Source organism: Lonchura striata, chromosome Z (assembly GCF_050655825.1).
Source record: "Lonchura striata isolate lonStrDom1 chromosome Z, ASM5065582v1, whole genome shotgun sequence".
NCBI classification, from domain to species: domain Eukaryota; kingdom Metazoa; phylum Chordata; class Aves; order Passeriformes; family Estrildidae; genus Lonchura; species Lonchura striata.
The window spans coordinates 26,560,968-26,586,928 of record NC_140740.1 but is presented as its reverse complement, the minus strand read 5'-3'; the positions used below and the strand labels follow the sequence as shown (position 1 = coordinate 26,586,928).

General features: G+C 35.3%; 1 non-coding gene across 1 annotated transcript; it reads right to left on the bottom strand.

Moving 5' to 3' along the window:
- Nucleotides 1-740: 740 nt before the first annotated feature.
- Nucleotides 741-25,742, bottom strand: LOC110467768 (uncharacterized). The gene is made up of 3 exons (XR_014951637.1): nucleotides 12,432-25,742; nucleotides 9,866-9,938; nucleotides 741-7,590 (listed from the first exon to the last, which is right to left on the bottom strand). It is a non-coding gene; the product is annotated as an uncharacterized LOC110467768 (transcript).
- Between the last annotated feature and the right edge of the window lie 219 nt (nucleotides 25,743-25,961).

Below are 25,961 nucleotides of genomic sequence, written 5' to 3'. Positions count from 1 at the left end.
GTTGCAATTTCTAGTAAAATGATAGCATAACTGCAAAATAAAAATGAAGAAAAATCTTAATGCAATAACAGTCAATTGAGTGAGTGATTTCTTCTTTTCATGATTTCTTATTCTCTCTCATTTTGTGACTGAAATCCCAGTATCTTAAAAGAAAGGATGACAATGGTGCTGCTACTTGTTACTACTTTGTGTTTTCAGGGATTTGTTACTGAATGTTTCATTGCATTTGCCTCTCATGGCTATAGGTCCCAGAGATGTTTGAGTTTGGTGGACAGCAAAGCAATTTTTTTCTATAAAAATTAATGTAATCCAGAGGTGATATGTGCAGATTTATGTACGTGATTCCTACCAGTTAAACATAGGGGTCTGATTTTTGCTCCAGTCAAGGGTTAGGAGCAGGTGCACCAGAAGCGCCAGTGGAAAGAGTGTTTTTTTTTAGCCACTGAAAAGACTGCTGTTCCAGAAAATCTCCATAAAGTCTATGATGACACAGTGTGTCCAGAGGAGATATTTTATAGTAAGCATTTCTGCTTCTTTCTTCTGAATTATATTTTTGTGGTCATTATCTTCCTCAGGTGAACTAAGATCTAATACATTCATCAACAATGAAGAATGGAAAAAGACAGTAAAAGCAGAGAACTTAGTCTTTTTTTTTGAAATCATTAGAGATTTTCCAGAACAGTGATCTCTTAGAAGCAAGCATCTCCTCCAGCAAGCATCTCCTCCAATCTCCATCCAGGCTGGATAAAGATGCCTCTTTATATAGTAAAACTGCAATAATTTACCCCTGCATGCCTCTCAGCTTGGTAACATTTACTTTTTTAGAGAATATTGGTTTTCAATATTGGCTGTGTTGCAAATGGTTGCACTGTTCTGTAAGGCATTCTGCTGGTGACAGGATACGTTTATCTATCTTTCAGCCCACCTGTGGACCACCACTGGAAAATAAAATAATGCATATAAAACATCATGAATAATTTAGAAATTAATCTCATGAAATTTATATATTAATTTTGCAGTGATTTGGTAGGAGAAAGCAAAATCTATCCTGGTAAGGTAGCAAAGCTAAAACAGATTTTCAAAGATAATAATTAGATTACAGTAAGTCTGGTAGAGCAGCATTGATTTTATTCCTCTTCAGCTGCACTGCCCAATAAAATTCACTATCCATTGTGGATGGTGGAATTCATATGATGATTACAAATCAAGAAGAACCAATCTAGGAGAAACTGTGACTGAAAACAACCTCTTCAGCTCAAAACAGGAGCTACGTTCATGCTTCTGTTCTCATTTCCATTTTAGCTTTCCATCAGACCAACACTTTTCTAGAGAACTTTAAAAGCAAGTGATTCATCTGTAATTACAAGTCCCTCTCCTGCAGTGTCTACTCATTTTTTATTTGGGCCTCACCTTCAGGAACATTAATGGAATATTTGTACAGATAAAAACTGAGGATTTCAAGACTGGATCAATACTGCCTGGCCAGTGAGGCCAAATACATGTATCAGGAAGGCTTACCTCCTGTTCATATAATAAAAAATAAAATTTATTAAAATGCAAATTCTAAAGAACAACACAGATAAGAAGACAACCCTTTGAATGGTACAGGGTACTTCTCTATCTTCCCTGTCTGCATGTCTCTGTTCACCCTTTTTTGGTGTGATTTCTCACTGCTTTGACTTTTTTTTTTTTTTAATTAAGAAATTAATAACTGCAGTGCCACAAAAGAAGATGTAGATTTTGCAGACATGTGGGTGGGACAGCAAGATAAATCCAAAAAACATTCACTGAATATCAAATAGACATATACCATATGAGCAAATCAGATCTTAGGACTATTTAAAAGGGGATGATTGGCAAGAAATGCCTTCAGGAGGCAAAGTTGCCTGCAAAGTCAAATAATGATTTCTATCCAGAGCAGGAGCAAAGTGAGACGAACAAGCCAATGAAACATTTTCTGGGATACATTCTGGCTGCAGGGCAATGGTAAACTGGAATGTATAAGACAATCCTAAAATTATTGTTTAGTTGGAGCACAGTTCTTTCAAAGACTACTTCATGCTGAGAAAGTACAGACCGACACAGGACAAATGACAATAGCCAGAATAACAACACAATCCCAAACTGCCTTAGCTGAGCTATTTTGGAGAAAATTCTAACATACTGAAGTCTATAGGCAGAAATATTACTTAGACTTCCAGTTCTTGCTCAGGTAATCTGACAGAATAGATAAAAAGTAATGATGTTCAAGCATATTGTATATGCAGATATTTGTCTACAATTGTGTTCCTACTTGTCTGAAAAGTGATTGGCTAGAAGCAGTCCACCATTGGGAAGACAAGTCACTGGAAAGCGATCTTCTATAAAGGCTTTCAAAAGGAAAGGAATTGAGCTATTTGCTAGTGCATCCATTTTTCCCCCTTCTCTTTATTTTTCCACTCTAAACCAAATATTGGCACCATGTATGTGCCCCCAAATAATTGTACAGATGTTCAATAATAGAATTCTAAGACATTTATGGTATTAACTTCTAAAGTATTGCCATTGTTGAAAATAATTCTACTTTTCATAAGAAACAAGAACAGGGGAAAAAAAGATAATTAGATAATAGTAGATCTTTATGCCTTTTTATTTTACCAGTCAAGTGACTCCTTATAAACTATTGAGCCAACTCTGCTTTTAAATAATGTCAGTGGATTCAGTATTTGATTATCTACCTTGAAAGAGAAGATCCTGTGATAACTATGCTGTACTGTGTTCCCGGACCAATCCTTTTAAAAATACAATCCAACATGTACCTGGAGTAACAACAGAATTACACCAAGCCTAACTGTCATTATGAAATACTCAAGATTACTAGAAGTGAGATCAGGAAAACTTACCTACCTGTAGATATCGGACATAGAACTGGGTTCAAAGTCTGAAAGAGTACGTATTTCAGGAGCTGTGTAAATCTGTATCAAATGCTGCTGGGATGAATTTGATCCATCAGGAAAATCTTCTTTTCTGTATGACTGCAAGCCATAATCTAAAGTGGAAGAAAACAGGAAGCAAACTATTCAGTGGATACTTCCCAGAAACATGTGCAGTAGTAGACAGCTATCTAAATAAATTAATTTTCCCTGTTCTAAATACACATCTTAGTCTAGAAATAGTGGAGTTTATGTGGTCTTGCCCCCCTAAATTATTGCTAATATAGTATCTGGAAAACCAAATATTTGGGCAAGACGGAATGACAGCAGCAAACTGAACTACGTGACCCATTGCAATCAGAATTATTTTATTATTTTATCAAATTAGTTTCAGATAATAGTCTCACCTCAGTGCAAGAGTTACCATGAAAGTACAGGTTTCTGTTCTACTTTGTCCCTTGATCCTTATCTCTGGTGGCAGGTTGCTCAAGTAATTACTAATTAGACAGACTAACAGCTTAAAATCAGAGCGTGGATATTACTTGAACACTACTAGCATCAGAATAAAGGCAGCATAGATGTGAAAACATCCTTCCATCTATACTTCTAGCCTAATATAGAAGGAATTCTTAGCATATGACCCAGAATCAAGAAAAATGAGAAAAAAACAACTAACTTCTGTTTTCTTTCTTATGTAAACAGCACTCTCTGACTGTATGCAAAGGCTGCATGCAGACACATCTGGTTTTATCTGGAGTGACCTTCAATTAAGAAGTTCTTTATGCAGAGGTAATTTTTTAAGAAGTTCCCACATTTGTTATTTATTTTGTTTGACATTACTGCATCCAGATAAACCATGAAGATTTGAAAACACTACAGTTTGACACAGAACAGAATCAAAACAGAAGTTGCTGAATGATTTCACAGATATCCTGTTCAACTGACAGGAGCTGTGCTAAGGTGATGCAGTAGATGTAATCCAACAATGTATAATTTTTATGTTTTTATCCACAACCTGCTCCAAGCAGAGTAGGCAATTCTCAAGACAGAAGGCTACTGAAGGAGTTGGAGAAGTAAACCTGGCCCTGTAGGAGACTTAGTGATAGGTTATACCACTGAAAAACAAATCTGCTGCTGCTGCTTTTAGGATGGCTATGGATTAGAGAGTATGATGACTGCTCTGGGCAAAAAGTAGATGAGATTATAATTGCCTTAAATACCTTTGGCAACTGCAAACTAATCTAGACTCTCAAGTGGTTTTTACTGTTCCTACAGACTGTCTTCCTGTACCAAGAGTAGACCTGACCTGCAGCTCCATCTCTGGGAGAATACAATTCAGTGCTGTGAACAAGACTTAAAAGCTCTGAGTTGAGTCTGCTTTTCTCCATTAAACGACCTTGCGCTTACCAATCAGTCACCATGACTACATCTCTTTACACCATTGTCCATGCCTCAGGTTTCTCTCTTTATCAAAAAAATAAAGAATGAGGCAGAGTTTCTGCTCAGATGTTGACAGACTGAATAATTTGTGGGATCTGAAGTGTGCATCCATGACACATACTAAATGACTTGATAATGTAACACGAAATTGTTTCAGCACAAGGTGCTGCTAGTGAAGTCTGGCACAGTCAGCAATTCCACATGAAATGTCAATATGAATGCATTTGGGAAAAGTGTTACATGTGAAATGTATAATTAGGGGGTTATCAGGACAGTTTTGAAAATTTTTTCTAGCCTTCTCTTTACCTGCAATTTTACAAACCCACCGGTCATCTATCACACAGTTATTAGACTTCAACCGTCCATGACACATTTTGTGGTGGTGGAGATAGGCCATTCCTTGAGCAATATCAGTAGCAAAAGAAAACCTGAAAGTCAAAAATCAGTGAGATAGTATTTCCAAATTCATTCAAAAATGGCTCCAAAGCTTACTGAAGTTTACAGAACCTATAGCTTTCAACTTGTGTCCCCATGGTAACTTTTCCAAAATGTTAAAGTGACTGCTTGAAAATCCAGATCTCCCCGAGCTCACAGGCCAAGAGAGTAAAGTTTCTTCTAGAAATTGTCAGTACTTTTTTATCCTTGGGAGTGCTTTCACATGTTTACAAGTGAAACAATTTTATTACCTTCCTTGCTTTATTTGGAAGGCTTCCTTTCTGAAAACCATTTTTCTTTGCTGAAGGCAAGCATACAGCAGAAGCAGAAAGGACATGTCAAGAAGATCGATCTCAAAAAACAATGTCACTGCCTTTGTGAAAGTTTGAATTGACAATGTGAGTTCATTTCCTCTATTGTTAAGAACAATAAACAACTTGCAGGTATGCTAATCATTTCACCCATATATCTTCACAAACAGAAATGTAGTGGGTTTTAGTTGAATAGGGATACCCTAAGATACTTGGGAACAAAGTAAAGTTATAGAGAAATAAAGGGTTTTAAAAGTTTTGCAGTATGACTAGGGAAAGTTGACAAGTCATTGGCTTATTATTTCCCTCCCTCCCTCCTTCTCCCTATATCACAGTACAGGCTTGTCTAGACAAGAACTTATCTAAAATTAACATCTTGTCCCAAACAGCATATAGCATGATCTATGTCATTTAGCTTTTCAAAAGTTGGATTTTTTCACCTGAAACCCCAGTTCAAAGGAATATCTTCATTGAGGAGCACATCACTCAGGCTGCCTTTGGGACAGTACTCTGTGACAATGGCAACATTTGGAACTTCTATACAACCTCCAATAAATTTGCAGAGATTGGGATGGTCAAGTTCCCTGTGAAAATCAGAAAAAATCACAGCACAACAGAAATTTTCACAGATGTCCATCTCGTTTTGTAGTGCAACTGGAAAACCCAGTGCCTTGACTCACAAGATAGAGAAAAAGTAAAACAGGTATAAGGAAATTTAAATCCTTGCTCTCTTTCAAGCAAAGTTTGAAAGAAAGGGAAATATGAATTTACAGTCACATTTGGAAAGATTTTAAGTCCTAAAAAATGAGTGTAAAAATGAACAACATATATTTTTTAGATTTCACTTCTTACCTCACTTGCTTTACTTCTTTACGTATGGTTTTAGAGAGTGTGAATGATTTCTTCATTATTTTCTTTATGGCCACTATTCTGCCATCACTGAAACAGAATGAAATGCTGTTTATAGTTTTAGGGCAACTTCAGAAGCCAGCGATACTACAAAAATGGGCTGCACATATTTTGTAACAGGGAATAGCTCCACATCTTTAGAGATAAGGCAGAGAATTAAGCATGTCCATATGTGGTTGTAACTCTGAATGTAAGACAAGAGACATGACCCTGTTTCTTTTGATAAAGGAAGCATTAGTGATTATATTCAATCAATCTTGATCTGCGGACAACATTTGGAATGTGGGTGTTAGAGTAATTTGGGGCAGTTTGATGACAGAGTAGCAGCAAAGGAAATGTCAGAGCTAGAGAAATAAAAACAGCCACCTCCCATCTATCCATTACTTCTGGCTACTGTTCAGCAGTTCTTTCACTGACATTTAACAAGGTTTTATTCTCATGGGGTTGAGCATTCTCAGCAAAGAAGCAGCTGAGTTTGATCAAGAACAAAGCAATTTTCTTTTTTAGACTAAAGGAATTCAGTGGATATACCTGCAGGAATTTTATTGATAACCATCATATAAATACAGAGTATGGGGTGTTTGGTGTAGCAGTTGTGGGTGCTTCACCAATGAGATTGACAGCTCCATTCAGTCATTTTTAAAACTTGAGAAATGTTTTTGACTTTGAGTCATCTGAGGAAGGGGATGATGATGATGATGAAAGTGTCATCATTCAGAAAGAAGCAAAAAAGATCAATGCTGAACGCAACATTTCATCAATGAAGTGGCTGTGATTTTCCATAATCTATGCTGAAGGCACTTTCTCCCCCAGCCAATGATCCCAAGTAAGCTTCTTTATCCTGGAAAGCACAGATCCTTCTCTGTGAATTCAAATGATAAGTACTGCTTCCAGCTTTGCACATGTTCCATTGCTTTTTGGATGGCAGGATATATCTATAACATTTGTCCTTAGAGTTATGTGATATGCAGTTTTGTAATTTTATTCAAATGCTGAGGCAAAATGCTCTGAAACTTGAGTTGTGTAAGCTGGTTAAAGGACAAGATTTCTAATGTGCTACTGTAGAGGATGCCCTTCTTTAGAGCAAATAACCTAGTTTGCTCTGCCTGCATTTTAGAAAAAAGGTATTTACAAAAGTCTTGGTTTCAGATACATTTGAACACCAAGGGCCATTCATTAACAGATGCAAGACCTCTTATGTACCAACAACCTTTTAAAAAGCCCTTAAGAGAAAAGGAGAAATGACAACTAAACCCGAAGCCTGGCATGTAAAATACACCACAGCCAATATGTGGTACAGAAGTCAGATGATGACCTTAATTCACCGAATTTGGCCTAGCATGACAAATTCATGCTTTTTCGCTACCTATCAATTGAAATCAAGGTGAAACTAATATAGTAGATACTGCAGTAAATTAGTAATATATTGACTTACTATCTCCCAGTCTGGGTGAAGTATTTAGTCCTGGACATATTGGCAGCTGCTGCGCTGGAGCTCAGAGCAGTAACACAACTGACATCGGAGTCACTGAGTGCTGGGGGAGCACTCATCATGCTTCCTGTTGCTGTCCGTATAATGTCATCTAAATGGGATATGGGATGAGAAAACGCACATGAAGGTTCCTATTTATGCACAGGTGGAGACTCCAGAGACAAACAAATATACAGAATTTTCAAAATCTTTGCATCTCACCTGCTCGTGTTAATACTTAAGAGAGAAAGCCATTGCTTGGAATGAGACTGCTGCACAGAAAGTAAAAAATGTTTCAAAGATGATTCATTGTCAGAGATACTTCTCACTAATCCTCAGAATTTTATGCAACTTTCATTTCTCTGCTCTTAAGATGATTAGCCCTTGCTGCTACATAGAAGCTGAGGACAGAACCCAGGGAAGGAGAGTAAACCCTGTGCCATACTTTAACAAGTCTATTTGGAGCTCCTAGAAGACTGCAAAGTACAGGAATGTGGGAAGTGATTCTGACACCAGAAAGAAGTCAGAGAAGAGCAACAATACAGTAAGAGGAAAAAAATCCCAGTGATTTTCAATGTACATTTTTTAATGTCTGTTGACCAGCTCACAGTAAAAAAATGGACTTCAAAGTAAATTTAATGAACTACACGTCATGCCATAATCTCCAATCTAAATCCAGATTTAGCCAATTAGTCTCAGAATTGCTGAGACCTCTCAATTCTCCCTGGTAGAAGTATCTTGCTGAGGAAGTTCAACATCTCACCTTAAATCAGGACTGCCATGTTCCCACACCATAGTATTATCCATATGCAGTTCAAAATTGCATTGACATTTGAAGCTTTCTACAGCATTCCACCCCAAAATGCATTGCAGATCCCTGAGATAGTTTTGAGAATAAGACTGCATATATTTCTATATCTTTATATACATGCAATACACCAAAAAAAGAAGTTATCTTAAAAAAATAAGGTTAATTTTTCATACTGAGTGCTACATACCCTGGGTGCAGCACCTGCTGATGTGTTTTCATTTAGATATCTGTACATTCCAGGCTACTGTGGGTAGCTCCAAACAACTCTATCCAGATAGGACATACTGTCTGTCACCTTATAATGTTATCAGTCCTCATTAAGCTGTTAATCATCACTCTTAGACTAATACTCTGAAACAGCATTGCTGCTTTGCAGGCTTTTTCCCAAGAAAGTTATATCTTTCATCTTGGAGTTTGCAAAGTAATTTTAATCTGCTATTTTTGACCATGCTTCTAATTTCTGTCAGTCTCTTTCTATTGGTTTCCCACACACATGATGCTTATCGCCTTTACTAATTTACTTTCAGTTGAAATTTTTGTTCATGTTACTTTTTGCTGTATAGAAAAACACCTTTCTCTGTTTCTCTTTTCAAAAATCTGGATTGAAATTTATTTTGGTTCCTGTAATCAAATTAATTTCTAAGCAAAAATCTCTTATTTACAACAACAAGGATATCTTATCAAAAGCATACAGAAATTAATCTTCAAGCCTAAGGCTGAAAGTATCTTTACTATATATTATCACAAGAACATCTTGACACTAGCAACCCAACAGAACACAGATAAAGCAGACATCTGCTGAGCAATTTCTCCCAGAGACAGAAAATGAGAGTGTGTACAATCAGCACAGCAGACTTCTATAGAGTCATGCTTTCTGAGGATCTAGGTGTTGTTTTCCTTCTGAATGCTAAACCCAAAAACAGAGAAGTAAATAATCTATATGTATTTAAGTACAGCATAGTAAAGCATATAAGAACACCTGAATTTATTCTTAACCTGTTTAATTAGAACAAATTAAATAATATTTTCAAAATAGAAGATAAAATAAAATAAGTCTTCCAAACCTCTGGTCAAAATTAATTACTTTTTGTAGAAAGTCTGCCACAGACAGCATACTTTGAGAGAAATTAAGATAGTACTATATCCCTCAATATATTTGTGCAATTCCAGGATAATTTACTGAGATCAATTATACAGAAAGGTATATCCACCGAAGCAACTGTAATTTATTTCGTACAACTCCACAGCTCATATGTTTCTTTTGGGATAGGCTTGTCTTTTTTGATTAACAAATCAAAATAAATAAAAAGAAGGAAACTATTTAAAATTACTTTATCATCTAAATGTTTGATAAAAAAAATATGAGTGAGTAGCTCACAGAATTACAGGGATGAAATACTGGATATGTCTTTCAAAAACAGCTTCCCTTTTTGCAAGATCCTTAAAATATGAACAATATAACAGATAATTTCTCAAATTAAATTAATTAGTAAATTACTTATTAAATTAGTAATGACTTATTATTATTAAATTAATAAGTAAAGTGATCACAGTATCAAAATTACAAGTTACTAACCTTGTTTGATGCAGGCAAAGTCTATAATCCAGCTTTCATCCCAAAGCATCTTTTGTTTCTGATATTGAAACCACTACAAGAGTAAAAAAAAATTCACTCCTAATGTAGCCCTCATCTCTTTGAAGAAATTGACTCAGAGATTATTTTTTATAAAATATGAACATTTTAAAGAACAGAAACTAAATCTGAAGTGTAAACATCCAGCATATGTCTTACAGTAACATTAGAATGAAAAGTATTAATAACAGGCTTAGAAGAAAAAGGCATCTAACAAATACTTAAAAAAATTTACAGGGTATATTCCAGCACTAATTACATGTCATATTTTGCATTGTCTAAACTATCCATTACTGTCAACATTTATACATTCACATTTCAGCTTGAACAATAAAATGAAGGGTTTGCACCATCTCATAGAAATGCCCTATGTTATGTAAGTACATGACAAGAACACATTTCATCCCAATCCCAAGATAAGGAGCAATGTATCTTATATCTTGGAATAAAATTCACCCATGACCTACTAATTAGGCCATATTATGTCAAATGCTCTATCATAAAGAATATTAGGTAGGAATTCTGTGGTTATTTATAAAGAAGGCATTGAGCTAATATCTGATTTTTGGTAGAGCTAACATATAAAGCTAACATTTACAAAGTGTAAATACATGCTTTCATATGAGCAACAGATTAAATTATGCAGTTGTTATGATCATAGTCAATGCCAAAATGTCAAATCAAGGCAGCATTTTATCATCATTATACCGTTTTCTATAGTGCAAAATTTAATATTAGGACTGATTGATGCATTCATTGAAACAGGTAATAAAAGCCCAGATAATGAACAAGGAACAGGTTGTGGAGATTGTGTTGATATACTGGTTGAAATTGTGACAAATATAGAACTCACTGAATCAAAATTAAGTCATCCTATTTATTTCAAAAGGCTTCTAAGGAAAGAAATCTACATTTTATCTTGCAAAGGTGTGACTGTACAAAGACATATTAGCAAGAAGATAATACTAGGCTTACTTCCTTTGACACAGATAGCAAAGGAATCCTTTCTGCTACTCGAAACATTGAAGAATGTATTCGTTTCCCAGATGGTTCCTTTTACATTATATCAATTCCTGAATTAGATAAAATAATCCTTCCTATCTTATTACAGTAAAACCAATAAAACTTAAAACCCCCATGATGCTGCTATTGAAGAAGTTATCAGGAATATGTCTACAGAAATGAAAAAGGGAAAAAACCAAACTACTCCAAACATACAGAAAAAAACAGCAGGAGTAATACATTTTGCTACAAGAACTTTATTAAATAAACATATGCAAGGCCAAGAATCTCCATTACTCTTTCTAAAAAGCCAGTCATCTAAAATTGTGTGAACTTCTCATCTGCCCATTTGCACATTTCTATCATATCATGTGGTTTTTCCTTTCTAAAACTCATTGTCACAACTTCTTTGTGGATTATGAATGCTCAAATAGCTTTCAACAGTGCTTCTGGTTCTAACTCACAAAGTCACAGTGAGGCACAGAAAGACAAACAAACACAACATAATCCAGGCCTCCCTTAGAACCTTAATTTGTGAGCCATCACCTTTCTCCTATCATTCCCTATCTGTACAGCTCCCTACCTCCGATGCTCACTGCAACTGCAATATAAGATGGAGAGAGGAGGAATCCCTGAGGAAACCGGAGGCTATAGTTTTACAAGATATATAGGCCAAGGTCTAAATAAATTACCTGTTATGATCATAGGCAATACAATGACTCTACAGCTGCCATATTCACCTGATAAACCTTTGTTATGAAACTCACAACCACATTTTTTTCAAGATGCAGACAGAGAAGTAATGTAGACACTCTTTCTCAGAAAAACTCTTAAGTAATAAGCCATAATATCATTCTCTCTTTATACAGACATTTTCATTCAAAGACTCCCAAAACTACTTCTCCAATACTGATACACTCCTCTCTCCTCATTCCCTTTTTGTTTTTACTTCATGAGTCTGCTATAATAATTGATAACTATTATGCAAAATTAATAACTTTGAATGGAACCAAGATGGTTGTTACATTAAGAAAGCAAACCTATTTAAAAAATCAAGCAACCAAAAAAAAAATTATCCTCTCCCCATGATTCTTTTGAGAATATCCCAACTTGAATTTTTTGATTTTAAAGTTCTGTTTGAACTCTGACATTTAATGGCTTCTCATGGAGCTATTTAATCCCTCTATAAATTTACCTAATTTGTCTTTGAAATCTTTTGTAATTCTAGCTTCTATAAGGTTTTGAAGCTGTTAATTTCATAACAGAGTTTTATTGTGAGTTAAAAGTACTCTTACTTTGTTGGCATCCCCTACTCCCCATGTCGTGGAATTTTTTTTTCCTTCATAAGGAAGCTTTAAAAGTTGTTTCCCTCCTTTCTGCTTTTTTCCATAGCACACAGATGCTGGAGGCAAAAGAAAATCTCTCCCTCCACTTAGAGAGAGCTCCACTCCATCTAATGAATTCATTGAAAAGAAAGGAAATAAAAGAGTAGAGAACAGGTACTTACCATGACTGTCAAAATGAAGCCAGTGCAGACTAAACATATTGGTAAGGCAATTGCTATCCTAACATCAACAGAAAGAGGGCATTCCCCACAGTCTGCTGGACAGATAGAGCAGCCTTCTTCTTCCTCACAAAAGCCATCTCCACAGACTGATTAGAAAACAAAACATTTTAAGACAGTTTCATCCGCCCACATGATTGTATTCAGATTTAAACGTGTTTCTTGACCCGGGAAACCTCAGAATCCCAGAAAGCATAAATTTTGAAGAAGTCAGAGATACCATCCCAGCAACTTAAAGAACAATCTGAATTTCTGAAGTAGTACAGGTTCTCTTTCATCAGGTTAAATGTTAATTATATCTGAGCCTTTGACATGTTTTGTGTATAAATCACTTCCTCATTATTGTATTTCTCATTATCCACACTTTTTTTTCAGAAACTCAAAGGTCTTCAAGGCCGGCATTTTATTTTGCATTCTTTGTATTTAATCCAACACTTGTGATTCCCAGGAAGCCAGGGACCCTTCCTCAGCAGCAGCAATAGACACTGGGGATTGCAGAAAGAAATTTTGCAACCCACACTTCAAGTATTTCTGTTATTCCAAAGTCTCAAAGTCTTATATAAATTATCAGCAATATTAGATGTAATTTAAAACAAAAGTCTTAAATAACAAAAGTCCTTCTCCCATGTCTTGAATGGTCTTTCAATTTTACCTCTGTGATTAAACTAATATCATGCTGTACTTCAGACTTCAGAGGTGAGCTGAAGGTATTATTCTGTCACTATGTAATTTCTTTTTTAATAAAAAAAACTTAAAAAAATCCACTGCTCAGTAATAATTCTGTTGCAGCCTCACTAATTCCAGCATAATACCAAGATAATAACAGAAGTCACTTTCTGTCTCAGGGGTAGAGCTGCATTTTTTAAAATTTCTTCTCTGATATATTGTAAGTTTCCTAGAAAAATCAGCTGCAGTTGTTTTGAAATGAGTAGAAAATTCTACAGATAAATACTTCTATTCACAATGGAATTGCTTTGCATTTTTCTCTTTTTTTTCCCTGTAACATTTTGAAATATAGTCTCACGCTTTCAGAAGAGTAGCTAACAATAGTATTGTGATGACACTTTTATTTTAGCCAATAATTTTCTTCAGGTTGTGTGTTTAATTTATTAAACAAGTCCACTTTTAAAATTTGACAGCACTAAGAGAATTGCTACAGTCATTCTGCTTCCCTCCATACAGGTATACTAAAGAGAATGAAAGACTGATGCCCTTGGGAACAATTTTTAATGTGAACAAGGGAACCAATATGGATTTCTACCTTTCCAATATGTTTAAGACTAGTCTGCTCCCCTTCAGGGGAAAAGTGTCTGGATTCTCAGAACACTAGCTGGAGGAATATTCTCATAGTCCCATGAACTGCAGATAAGACTTGTAGTACCTAAAACCAATAGTCATGGTATTTGACTACTTACTTGACAAGAGTGGCTTTCTATTGTTCTAGATTAATACAACTGTTAGAAGCTCAAACACTTTTTCAGACTTCAGTGTTAGCTGAAGAAGAATTTCAGGAAGACATTTGTGTATTTTCAAAGAAAGGCTGGAGTAGGAATCACTTTTACTCTTGGTAACTATGCATGAATAATAATAGCATCGAGATTTGCAGTCAATAAGCAATTAGCTCACATTTTCATTTTACATCATACCTACTGCAGGCAGGACTGTGGTTTTTGCTTCCAGAGCAGCTTGGATTCTCCCAACTCTTATGTGTGCGATGAGAGAAGTCACACCCACATGAATTAAAACAACCTGTGAAACAAGTGAACAAAGCAGCAAGCTCTAAACTTCTCTTGCATAGAGTAGGCTTTTATAACAAGAACTGACTGACTGTGTATCCTTCAGAATAATTTGTGCATTTTTTTCAATATCAGGAGAGACTGCTCTTGTGAGAAACACTGGTCCTGGTGTGTCTTCTTCTCACCAGGTAGGACTATCAGCCTGTGAATTCTGCCATGTATGCTTTCCTGATACTTCTTTCAGGGAGAAGCTCCCTAGTGGTCATATGAACTTGCACCACAGTCCAGTCAGTAGTGAAATATATTCTTAGTGTGGACCTCAAATGGACAGATTATTCTATTCCTTTTCCTCCTGTCCCAATTCCTTCCACTAACTACCTAAGGTGTAAAGGTGATACTTCCAAGTCAAGTTACTTGGGAATTAATAGTACTCAGTAAGTACTCAGTACAAGTAAGCTCCAAAAAGAGCAAATCAGGTAAAATCCTATATGCAATAAATATACTTTACCTTGGCAGTCCAGTTTCTTTGGCTCATTTTTCCAGCAGTAGACAAAGTGTGAGTAAATATCTGACCGTCATCAGGGATCCATGGACCACATATGCCTCCTTTAGCCTTTAGTAGACATATTGGTTATGTCAGCATACCATAACAAAATGAAAGTCCTAGCTCCTTCTCTCTTACTTTCTCAAAAGTACTTATGTTCTCTAACAGCAAATAAAGTTCTATTTTATAATCAAAATTATCAAAATGCCAAAACACTCATAGAATGAGTGTTCTTATGAAGCTGGTTCACTTTTTTTAATTTCTTGTGCTAAAACCAGAACCAGAATTGTATTCCACTTTTAATAGTTTTCTCAAGGGGATTTAGAGAAATGTCACTTTTGATACAGTAGCTTTTTTTTTCTTTTTTCTTTAATGAGAAGGGAAGCACTGCTTCAGGGCCTGTTTGCAGAGCTTTTCTCAATAAAGCTATTAAGATGTAAACCTCTTACACTACAAACACAGAGGATTAATTTTGGCTGTCCAAAAACCTTGTAGTTTTTTGTTTACTTGAAAGGATTAAGCCTGTTTCCTAATTCCAGGTAATTCTTCAGACATTTATTTTGAAGGACTGTAAGTAATAAACCAAGTCAAAAGAAATGGAGCACATTAAACAAAATAAAATGTTTTAGAACACATGACACTGAAAAAATAAAGCAATGAAAACACAAATTCCTCTCAAACAATGGAAAAAACTTACTTTGAAGTGTATGTTCAATGTTATGCAGTGATATTCAATGGCATAATAGTCAAATAGCTTGGAGTTCCTCTAGAAAGCAACTCTAATATTTAGAGTACTATGAAGAAACCAAATTAGGTATGTTGGTGAACACACTTTTGCCATTTCCACACCATTATTTCAAGCAGAACTAATTGTGAAAATAGAAATAATAGAGAGGTCACAACAGCAGTAGGATGTTGAAGTTTTTTACTTCATGTTTCTAGACAAAAATTTTGATGTGATGGTTCCATCAGAGATTCCTCTTTTAAATCAAAGTCCTGGCACCAGCTAAGTCTTTCAGGGAATCATTAATAAAACAAGTCCTCAAGAACAGATTGCCAAGAAGAAAACTAGAGCTGTTGTGGAGTCATTAGACCTTCACACAGAAGGGTATATGAAACAGCTGCAAGATGTGGAGGCTGGGCTTCCTATTACACCACCTTTGATCATGAAGAATGTATTACATTTCCAGAACGGAGATCAATTAGAAAAACTGGGCAGCTGCATGAAAGTTCTTATGCAGGGCAAGGCTTACCTCACTGATTAAAAAAAAAGTGTTCCAAACTGCATTTTTAAATCAGAATTTTAAGTAGTTATACAAAGAGGGACAGGCCAAGAAGACAGGCTAAGAATGGATCTTGCCTTCTCTGCATGAACAAATTAACAAATTTTGTTATCTTGTATTTAGATTCTGGTTTTTTTTTTTTTTTTTTTTTTTTTTTGCTCTGATACAATGAAGAAAAAATATTCCATCTCAGGACACAGGTAAATAGGCTTCAGTTCTGTAAGTCACAGCTGGTAATATTCACCCCCCTCAACTCCAGTAATCCAAGCAAATTATTCCCACCCTCTCTATAAAACAGAGAGACTGGAATACATGCAATTGACAATTTGCTCTGCTTGTTTTAGAATGCAGTGATCTGTCTTTCCTTGTCTTTGGATGCACAGTAGTCCAAGTCAAGTAAACTCAGATAGATGAAACTAGTCCCACTAATGGGAGATTCTGAATACTGCCTTGCAGCCTCAGCATCCAGTGCAAAAAAAAATTCTAAAACTGACAGACATTGCCATACTGGCTTTAGTGAACCATAATTTGTGAATATATAGGAAACTATATAAATTTGGTCTAATTGTAATCACAGAAATACTTGACAAACTTGAACCTGCTTATTACAGTGATGTCTCATCCAGTAGCAAGGAAATAGCACATGATGCTGCACCATCCTACTTACCATGAAGGCCAAAGGACAGGAATGAATGTTGGCATGATAGACACAGCAGTTGTCCCTATTTGCATCTTTCCATCTGGCAGGACAGTCATGCTCCTCACAGAATTCCTTTGCAGCAGTAGCATTGCTAATCAAGCAGGAGAGAGAGAAAAACTTTTACATCCAGTCGTCATTCATGCAAATTACAACAAACATATGAGAGCTTGTTCTTTATCCTCCACAGAGAAGCTAGCAGCAAAAACATGCAGTGAAATAAATACTGTTGAATCATTCTTTCTTTCATTTGTCTTCTAGCTGAAATACTCCTGGAGCACTAGAGATTGTTGTCACCTGGACCTCTGCTGACTGCCATGCACTAGGGGCTACTAGCAGATACTGTGCTGCAAGCAGGGACCAACCTCCACTTCTCTTTCCAACCTGACTTCATGACCAGAAGGGATTACTTGGCACTTCTTCATCTGGCAAAGACAAAGACACTATTATTCTACCTCCATTCTCAGATATATGTGTCCCTGTCTACTTCCAGTCTCAAAGTTTTCAGTCAGAAATCTTTATCTATGCATGTAATTCATACAGACAATTTAGCTCCAGTCTTCACTCCACAAGCTAAAATGCCAAGGCAAATAAGTAAAATGGACTTATATATCAGATACAATTTCCCAAACTACAAATTTAGAATGGACTTTCTGAACAGAATGTTCTGCAAAACAGCTTTTGAAAACTCATTCCTGGAAGATGAAGGTATTCACCTTGAAATGTGTAATGCAACACTCTTTCCTCAGTTACATTTTCAGTGGTCATCACCCTAACAAATTTGGCTGCAAGATAAAATTGTTTTCTGCAAACATGATTTACTCAGATACAGCCAGAATCAATTGCAGTTCAGCTGAAATGTTATGCACTTCTGTTGGATCTTTATAAAACAATTTCAGAACACAGGATTTATTTTTGGCTTGCCCTTAATGAAAGAATTAGCCAATAATGAGTAGATCTAAAACAATAGTTTTTTTTTTATTATGAGAAGATGGTGTTTATTATGACAAATAAACAAAACCACAGAGGATTAGGTTAACATAGATTGTACTCATGGCCAGATTTACAAGGGCATAGACATATTTGAAATATGAGAAAAGCAAATATGTCAAACTCCAAAACACCTAAACAAAATATTACAATTTATTTGCCTTTGAGTTCATACTGGAAGTGAAGAAAAATAGTTAATCAAGTTGGTGTCTAAGTCCATCATGTACTTTTCTTTATCCAGTTCCTTTATCCAGTATTCTCTATTTTTTTATTCAATAACTTTATTTCAAATTTTTCCAATTATGCCTAACACTGATTTGCCAACCTCAGGTATATTTGGGTCAGGCACTGTAACCTTTAGTGTCAATCAGATAACCTAGACAAAATGAAATGCAAATTTGATCCCTTTTAAAATTGCAGCATAGATTTATCTCTTTTTATAAAATATTTGCCATCTGTCTCTATGTTTAAGGTGTGTATAAGAACACAAAAAGCAGACTTTTCCAAGTTCCCTGCTGATTTGAGGGAGTAGCTTTCCCAGGGAAGACTAGAAAAATCAGATTCATGCCAAGCAGTGAAAAAACCTGATTAATGGTTAAGTTCTCAGAACTATTAGCAGCCATACATTTCATAAAATGTGATAAATTTTAAGTATTTTTTAAACATAGTATATAGATGACCAAAATAATAAAAAAAAAACAACCTTTTGCAGTTGCAAATAGATTATGTATCACCTTTCAATATTAAATAAAATAACTCTGGATAATAGCTCTTATAATTGAACTTTGCAATGTGAACACTCAGGCAGAGAAAAATATTCCGTAAACATCTCTTACACAACAACAAAGAAAGTGGGGTCCCACTCTCTGTCCCAGGTGATCCTATTTAGGAATGAAGAATTGATACTTACAAAACAAAAGTGTGAAAACAGAGTGCATTCCCCCTGGATTTAAAGATCCAGATCTGTAGATCTGGAGCTTAGACCCCTACTCCCTAACTGCTGATGTCCACAGTCACAGTGTGTGAGCTGACATATAAGCTTTTGGAGTGATTTTAATCCCACAAAAATCAAGCACAGTTGACCACTAAATTAACTGGATTCAGAGTTGAACTAGCTCTTTTTCACCTCCATATTGTACACTTGAATAATACTTGTGATTGAAATGAGTATAAAATACAGAGATCTAGTGACTCATGATTAAACTTCAGCTATAAATTCAATGTGTAGAGAAGGCAAGAAGTGATTCCAGAGCTGCACTGTAACAGCAGTGAAGTGTCCTGTCTCTGACCTAGAATGCAAACATGCCATGATGGCTAGTCTGAAAACAAATGGAAAAATAGCATGGCAAACAGAGCTGTGAGAGATCTCAAAAGATGAAGGAATTAATGAAGAACCCCAGAGTATCTGTTCCAATTATACCACTGAGTATGTACACACAAAATCCTCATATATTCAGGATCAGGATAGCATGTTTATAAGAAGTAATACCTGTGGGAAAGGATTCCATTTTGCACAGCATATTGATAAAAACTGTCTGAGGCAAAGACTGCATAGGTCACATTGAAGGATTCCCCACTCACAGCCTTTTCTGGAGGACTTTGCACCCATGTCATCTCCAGCCCTAGAAACAGTGCAATCATGGGTCAGAATATTTGCTATAATTTTTTACTTAACAGATACTGTAAAACTTTCTCTCTATGCATTTCCATCTATTCATAGGATCACAGAGTGGTTTGGTTTGGAAGGCACCTTAATGATCATCTAGTTCCTCCTCCCCTGTCATGGGCTGGGACAGCTTTCAATAGACCAGGTTGTTCAAAGCCCCATCAAACCTGGCCTTAAACATTTTCAGAGATAGGGCATCCTCAGTTTCTCTGGCAGCCTATTCCAGTGCTTCAGAACCCTCTGAGTAACCCTCTCAGTATTCTCCAATTACTTTTTATGAGCCAAAAAGTGAAATGTAGTTTAGTGGCTATATTGGTAAATACAAGTGCACATTAATTGAAGAGATCTGACACTCACACCAAACAGTTGGAGAAAGGCAACAAAAAATCTGCTCATATTGTGTAAACTAACTTTGCTTCCAGTATATAGCATTGCTATTTGCTCTGGCATTTTTGCTTTCCTCTTTTGATCAGGCAATATTGATCTTAATTCTCAGCTGCTTTCACTGAGACACACCTTATTATAGAACAGACAACTCTACCACACACAAAGTTGAGTCAAAACTCTTGAACTCATGAAACATAAATTATGTGTACTAATTATTATATATTTAAGAATGCATGGAACCATACGGCATCTAGAACAGAAGAGTGGAAGGAGTGCTATCAGACATCTGTTATTTTCTATTTTCACAATTATAACTGGTCAGGATGATTTACCCCATAATGTCTCTTGTCCTCTGGGCCTGAGAATGAAGTCAGATAAAAGTTGGGAGAAGTCTTAAATCCATAAACCTAACACCATCAAAATCTTCCCAGTACACTCACCTTCCTTTTTGTCTATTGTTGTATGAAGGTTTTAATATGAACCACATCAAATTACTTACTTAATGAAAATGTGTAACTCAGTTTGCCAGGAAGTATTAAATTTTTTCTGTAGAGGACTGGTAAACCTTACATGTCTTATAAGCCATCTCATTTTTTTGTTCTTGTTTTTCAGTTATGACCTCTTTTGTCACTCATACTTCTTTTAACAAATAGGTTCTTTGCTTGCACTGTACTGAAACTACTATTTCCCCCCCAATCTACTATCAGACAATTTGTAAAATAACCTCAGTTTCCCTTGATAATCTCCCTTGAAAAGTAAAGACTCATTTTAATTGCTAACATTATGTGAAAAACTATAATACAAAGATTTTAAAAAAATGTTAATGTCACTTCTACTAAAGGTAAAAGTGTTAAGCTTCAAAGAATATAGAAGAATGAAGACAAAAGGCCAGCACATATTTCAGTTAAATTATTTTCTACTTCCTTATAAAGGTCTCACAAAGGTAAACCAAGCTCTTCTTTCAATGACAGTTTCTCCCATATATAAAAGCTTTGAAAATCTTTTGTTAATTCCACAGCAATGAGGCTACAGTATCTGTGGTTTGTTTTGCTTCTAGCAATGACCAGAAAATGGCAAAGAAAACCTACAAAGAAAGGTAGGATAGAGCTTGAAGTTCATTCTAAAACTGTTTGTAATGGGTATACATTAATTAAGCAACCTATTTATGTTAGTTTTCCTTGTACTTAATAAAAATAGCTTTAAACAAGGCATCTGTACTGATAAGTAGCTGTTTCAATGTTAAACCAATAGTAAATTCATACAAGGATAAAAGTCTTAGCTGAAATTATCTAGAAAGTCTCTGAAATTCATTGTTCCAACAGAATTAATTGAAGAATGTTTAACTGTGACAGTGAGCTAAGAGTGTGACACAACAGTATATTTCCTGGAGTGTTTTATTAGAACTACCTTCTGAGGTGCTGTTGTTTTTTTTTCTAAAAACCTTATTGAACGCTTGTCTCTGCTCCTACCTTTTACAACATAAACAAAGTGTTCCTTTACATCAGTTATTTATTTGTTACAGAGTCAAAAGATCACAGAAGAGTTGATTTGGGAAGGCACCTACAGAAATATTTGGTCCAAGCCTGTGTTGCTAAAGGCAGAGTCATCACAAGGATGTTCTCTAGTATTTGTCTAGTCAGGCTTTAAAAACCTCCAAGAATGGAAAAGCCACAACCTTTCTAAGAAACTTGCTCAACTGCTTTAAAACCCCTAAAAAGAGCATAAGAAACTTTTCTTATACTTAAATTGAGTTTTATACATATAAATTGCTCCTTAATTAGTTTTTCATCTCAATAAATTACCAACATAAGTTTGGGGTTTTTTTTTGTTGCTATCTCATCATGTAAATTAATTCTGGAAACTGGCAGGAGTAAGTGCTTAAAGGTCTCAGGGATTTTTTAGGTACTCGTGGAAGACTTTTGTGTAAGGTGGAAAATCATGATGTAGAATCAGTGATTTTGCTTACTGGCTTACTGATTAAGCACAGTAGACTTTTGAAGTGACACTGCAAAGTTTCAGCAAATAGATTTGCTACAATGCTGCACTGTCACCATGCTTTGTTTGGATTAAGTTCCATTTGGTTTTCTAATGAGAAAGAAAATGTTTTCAGTTTCTCCCTGGGCAAATCAATACAGCTGTTGTTATTACTTTTCTGTTGGAACAAAGGTATACTGGACAAATAATTACTCTGAAGTATCTTTAGTTGTTTTCTTTCACTTATTTCTCTAGGAAGAAAGGTTGTCACTGATTTAGATGCTTTTTACCACAGATAACAACAATCTTGACAAAGCTATCATTATGAATACTTCAGTTTTGGGCTTTCAGCCATTCCCCAGGTAAGATACCAAATCTTCTTTATCACTCACTCACCTCCACAGTCCAGCATGTTATACTCATCTGGCTTTTCCAGGGGCCAACAGTCATAGTCTTTGTTATCTAAATCATGCCACCCCTCCACTAATACCACCTGCCAGAAAAAAAGAAAGAAAAAAAAAGAGTCAAAAAAAGACAGGATAAGAAGACGGACAGGATGGAGTCCGTCTCCTAACAGAAATCAAACAAAATGCAGAAATATAGACTGGCATATTTTGACCTCTCCAACTTCTGGAGGGAAAAAAAAAAAAAAGATAATTCCATATGAACACAACCTGTACATTATTTTGATTTGTCCAGAAACTGGCATGAAACAGTTAGGAGGCTTAACTAACCTTTCTCTCTCAAAATGGTTCTTTACAAAAAGCAGATGGTTCTAGGACCATTAGCACACAGACAGTTTATTTAAAGAAGTTTTTCTTGTTTGCTTTTAGAATGGCACTCCCCTCACTCCAAACTGCTCAGTTTCTTTAATTTTTCATATGTAAAATCTTTGAACCAATAATTTTTTGTTAAACTTTTAATAACACAATACAAATTTTATCCATATAAATGTTAATATATACAAGGACACATAAAATAAGAATTGCAAAAGCCTATTATCCATAGAATACAGCATCATAATAGCACACAGATTGAATTACAACAGTGATAAAATATACATTATATATATGTATACAATACATTGTAACAGATTATACTAGCCATGTATTAAAAATTACCACATCAGAGTACTCTATGATAATGGACTCTGGGCTTATTCTATTTCTAGAAAAAGATAATATACTTATACAATTTGCTATTATTTTCTATATATTATTAAAGCATAATCATCTACTGTATTGTGCAATTGCTCATCACAACACAATGTGAATGGAATAAGATTGAAATGCATAACTTATTTTTCCAATATATCTTCCACTACTCTTGGTTTCTACATTACTAAAATAAAAATCAACAACTAGTATAAATAGTTGTTTCACTGTAATAAGCCATGTACAGTTCCTTCTAAATGCATGGATCAGAGGAATAAGTTCTGGTAAGCAGATCTAGATAGACCTACCAAAAAACTGAGGAGGCTTCGGAGCTCTACAGCTGATGACTTGACAGCTCCCATGCTTCCTAATGTGGACCCGGCTCACCCAAATGTCAGGGCTCTGCTGATATTGCTGTTGCTTCTGAATTAGATACCCTTGCCTAAGAAGGGGGTTGCTAGGCAAGCTGATCCTGGCAACTCCAGCTGCTGCAGCTGTTCTGCCTCCTCCTTTCCTCTTCCACTTCACAGGGTTGAAATACCCCTCTGCACCTATGCTGAAAACCTTTGAAAAGTCCCCACTTGTTTTAAGGGTAGCCCCACCCTCCCAAAATTTGTGCCCTTTATTGCTTAAAACTAGAAAACCAATTGGGGGCATTTTCTGCAATGCTTTGTCAAATGTGAGCAGCACCCGACCCTTAGGCAGATGAATTGATGCTGTGGACATAAACACTCAGATATAGCTGAGCCCAAAGCAGACGCATATAAACACCAAGGCAAGTAAAGGCTACCAGTACAAGGTGAATGGTAAGGCTGAGTAGCTGACCAGCTTCCTGAGCTTCCTTCCAACCTGAATTGTGTGAGACCCTGTGACTTCAATTTCTCCATCCCTGAAGGTGTAGGGCAACTTCTATCCAAGTGTCCTGCTACATACACAGGTGAAACAGATTTCTGTGTAGCTACACTAGTAACAATAAAGACACAGATGTGTCCATGAATATCTATATTCACTGAAGCACTGCCAGTACAAATCTTCAGTTGTGATTCAGCTCTCCAGAATATTTCTCTAATGTTGCCTCTTGAATTCTGTCTCTCAGCCCAATCTGATATTAATAATATTAGTCAAACTGTTTGAACTTCATTATTTCTTACATCAAAATGGCATGAAAAAAACCTGCAATGTGTGCCCAGATAATCTTGAAAGAGCTGTAGACGAATTTTAAAAAATCTCTTTGGCTCCACTCATTAGAGAGCTATTTGTACAAACAAATATGTTCTAGATTGAAATTTTATATTTGTTGTGAGATGCTAAAGCTCATGTGTTTTGTCTTCCTGTGCTACAATAGGTTTCACTACGTGGAAGTCTTTTAGAGATTTTTTTTTTTTTTTGTACATTAATCTACTAAAAACAGCCCACTTATATTAACATCTTGGGGAGGTTTATTTGGTCTGTGTTCTAGGATGTCTTTGCTTGACAAGGAATTTGCTGGCAGGGAATCTAAGGATTATAACTTATTAGATACTACAGAAGTCAAAAGATTGCCAGACTGATCCTATTTTCTTTAATTGGATTGACAAATATTCAGATGACATTAATATAATGATTCTCAAGGACTGTAAAAATCATACATTACATTTACTACTTGCCTATCACCTCATTGAGAATTTCTGGAGAATGGCCACATGTACTTGGGAATCTTGGATTAAAAATAGACAGACAATGGCTGGCAATTGTCTGATTTAACAATTTATACCAGCTACTTTATCTGATTTAACAATATATCACAGCTGAAATGCACATTGCCATCTCTGCATTGGAGCAGAGAAGCACCAGAAATTTTAAAAAGAAAACAAGTGCAATATAAATATATAAACCTTTGTAAAAGGGATTGATAGCTCAGTGAGCAATATATTTTTCAGCTCTATTCCCAACTCTCTGGATATACAAGAGAGTCAGAAATACATATTAATAAAGTGAAGTACTCATCTTGATAATTATTGCTTTGCATTTGCCCCTTCTACTGTTTGTAAGTTATATGCAGTAACATAATTTGCATTAATATCTTAATATTCCATCATACCACAGATGAGTTTATTATCAAAGGCAGACCCATTCTAGCACAGATTAAGTGAATTCTATGTACTGCTGCTTGACTTGCTTAGTGCAAGTTGTTTGGCTTCTTCTTTTCAAAGGATCTCTTAATCTGAGAAAAAAACCAAAAACACCAAACCAAAATAATGTAATTTCTACTGATTGAAGTTAAATTATCAAATCACTTTATTACAGATGTATTTCTATTATGTTGACTGTACCCAGACAATCCCTTAAGCCATATTATTTCCATTCCAGTAATTAACACAGCAATAACTTCTACTATGGAAGAAACAGAGGCAAAATAAAAATATTTCAAAAATTTATGACCATGAAAACTTTAGATATTGTTAAAAACATTCATTCATTTAATATTTCAATAATCATGTAACTTACATACAAAATTTTAATATTTGTAGCAAATAATAACAATGGATATAGTAATGCTGAACAGAAGTTGCCACCTATGTTCTTTCAAGTGTTTTAGGATAGAAATTTCTGGCAGTATGTCAAAACAAAAAGTGTGATGAAAGATTCAGATATCCTTGAAAATATTTATTTATTCTGACATTCAGATTTTCCAGATGGTTCTTGTATTTGAAGCAAGACGACGATACTGAGTTACAAAAACAAAAAAAAAAGCCCAAACAAACAAACAAAAACCAACGAAACAAAACCAAAAAAAACCCCAAAAAATCCAAAACAAAAAAATCACCACAACCCAAAAAAAAAAAAAAACCCAAAATAAACAAACTCCTAAAATACATAAATAAACTCCTAAAACTGTGAAAAAACAAAAAAAAAAAAAAAAAAAAAAAAAAAAGAAGCAAAAACCCAAAAGCCACTACCAGGGTTTATTTGACATTTAAAAAATATGGCATTCCAAATCTGCCATGTATCAGATTCATGAGGACTGTGCTGTGATTTGTGAAATCAGTAGCTAAAGCTTTA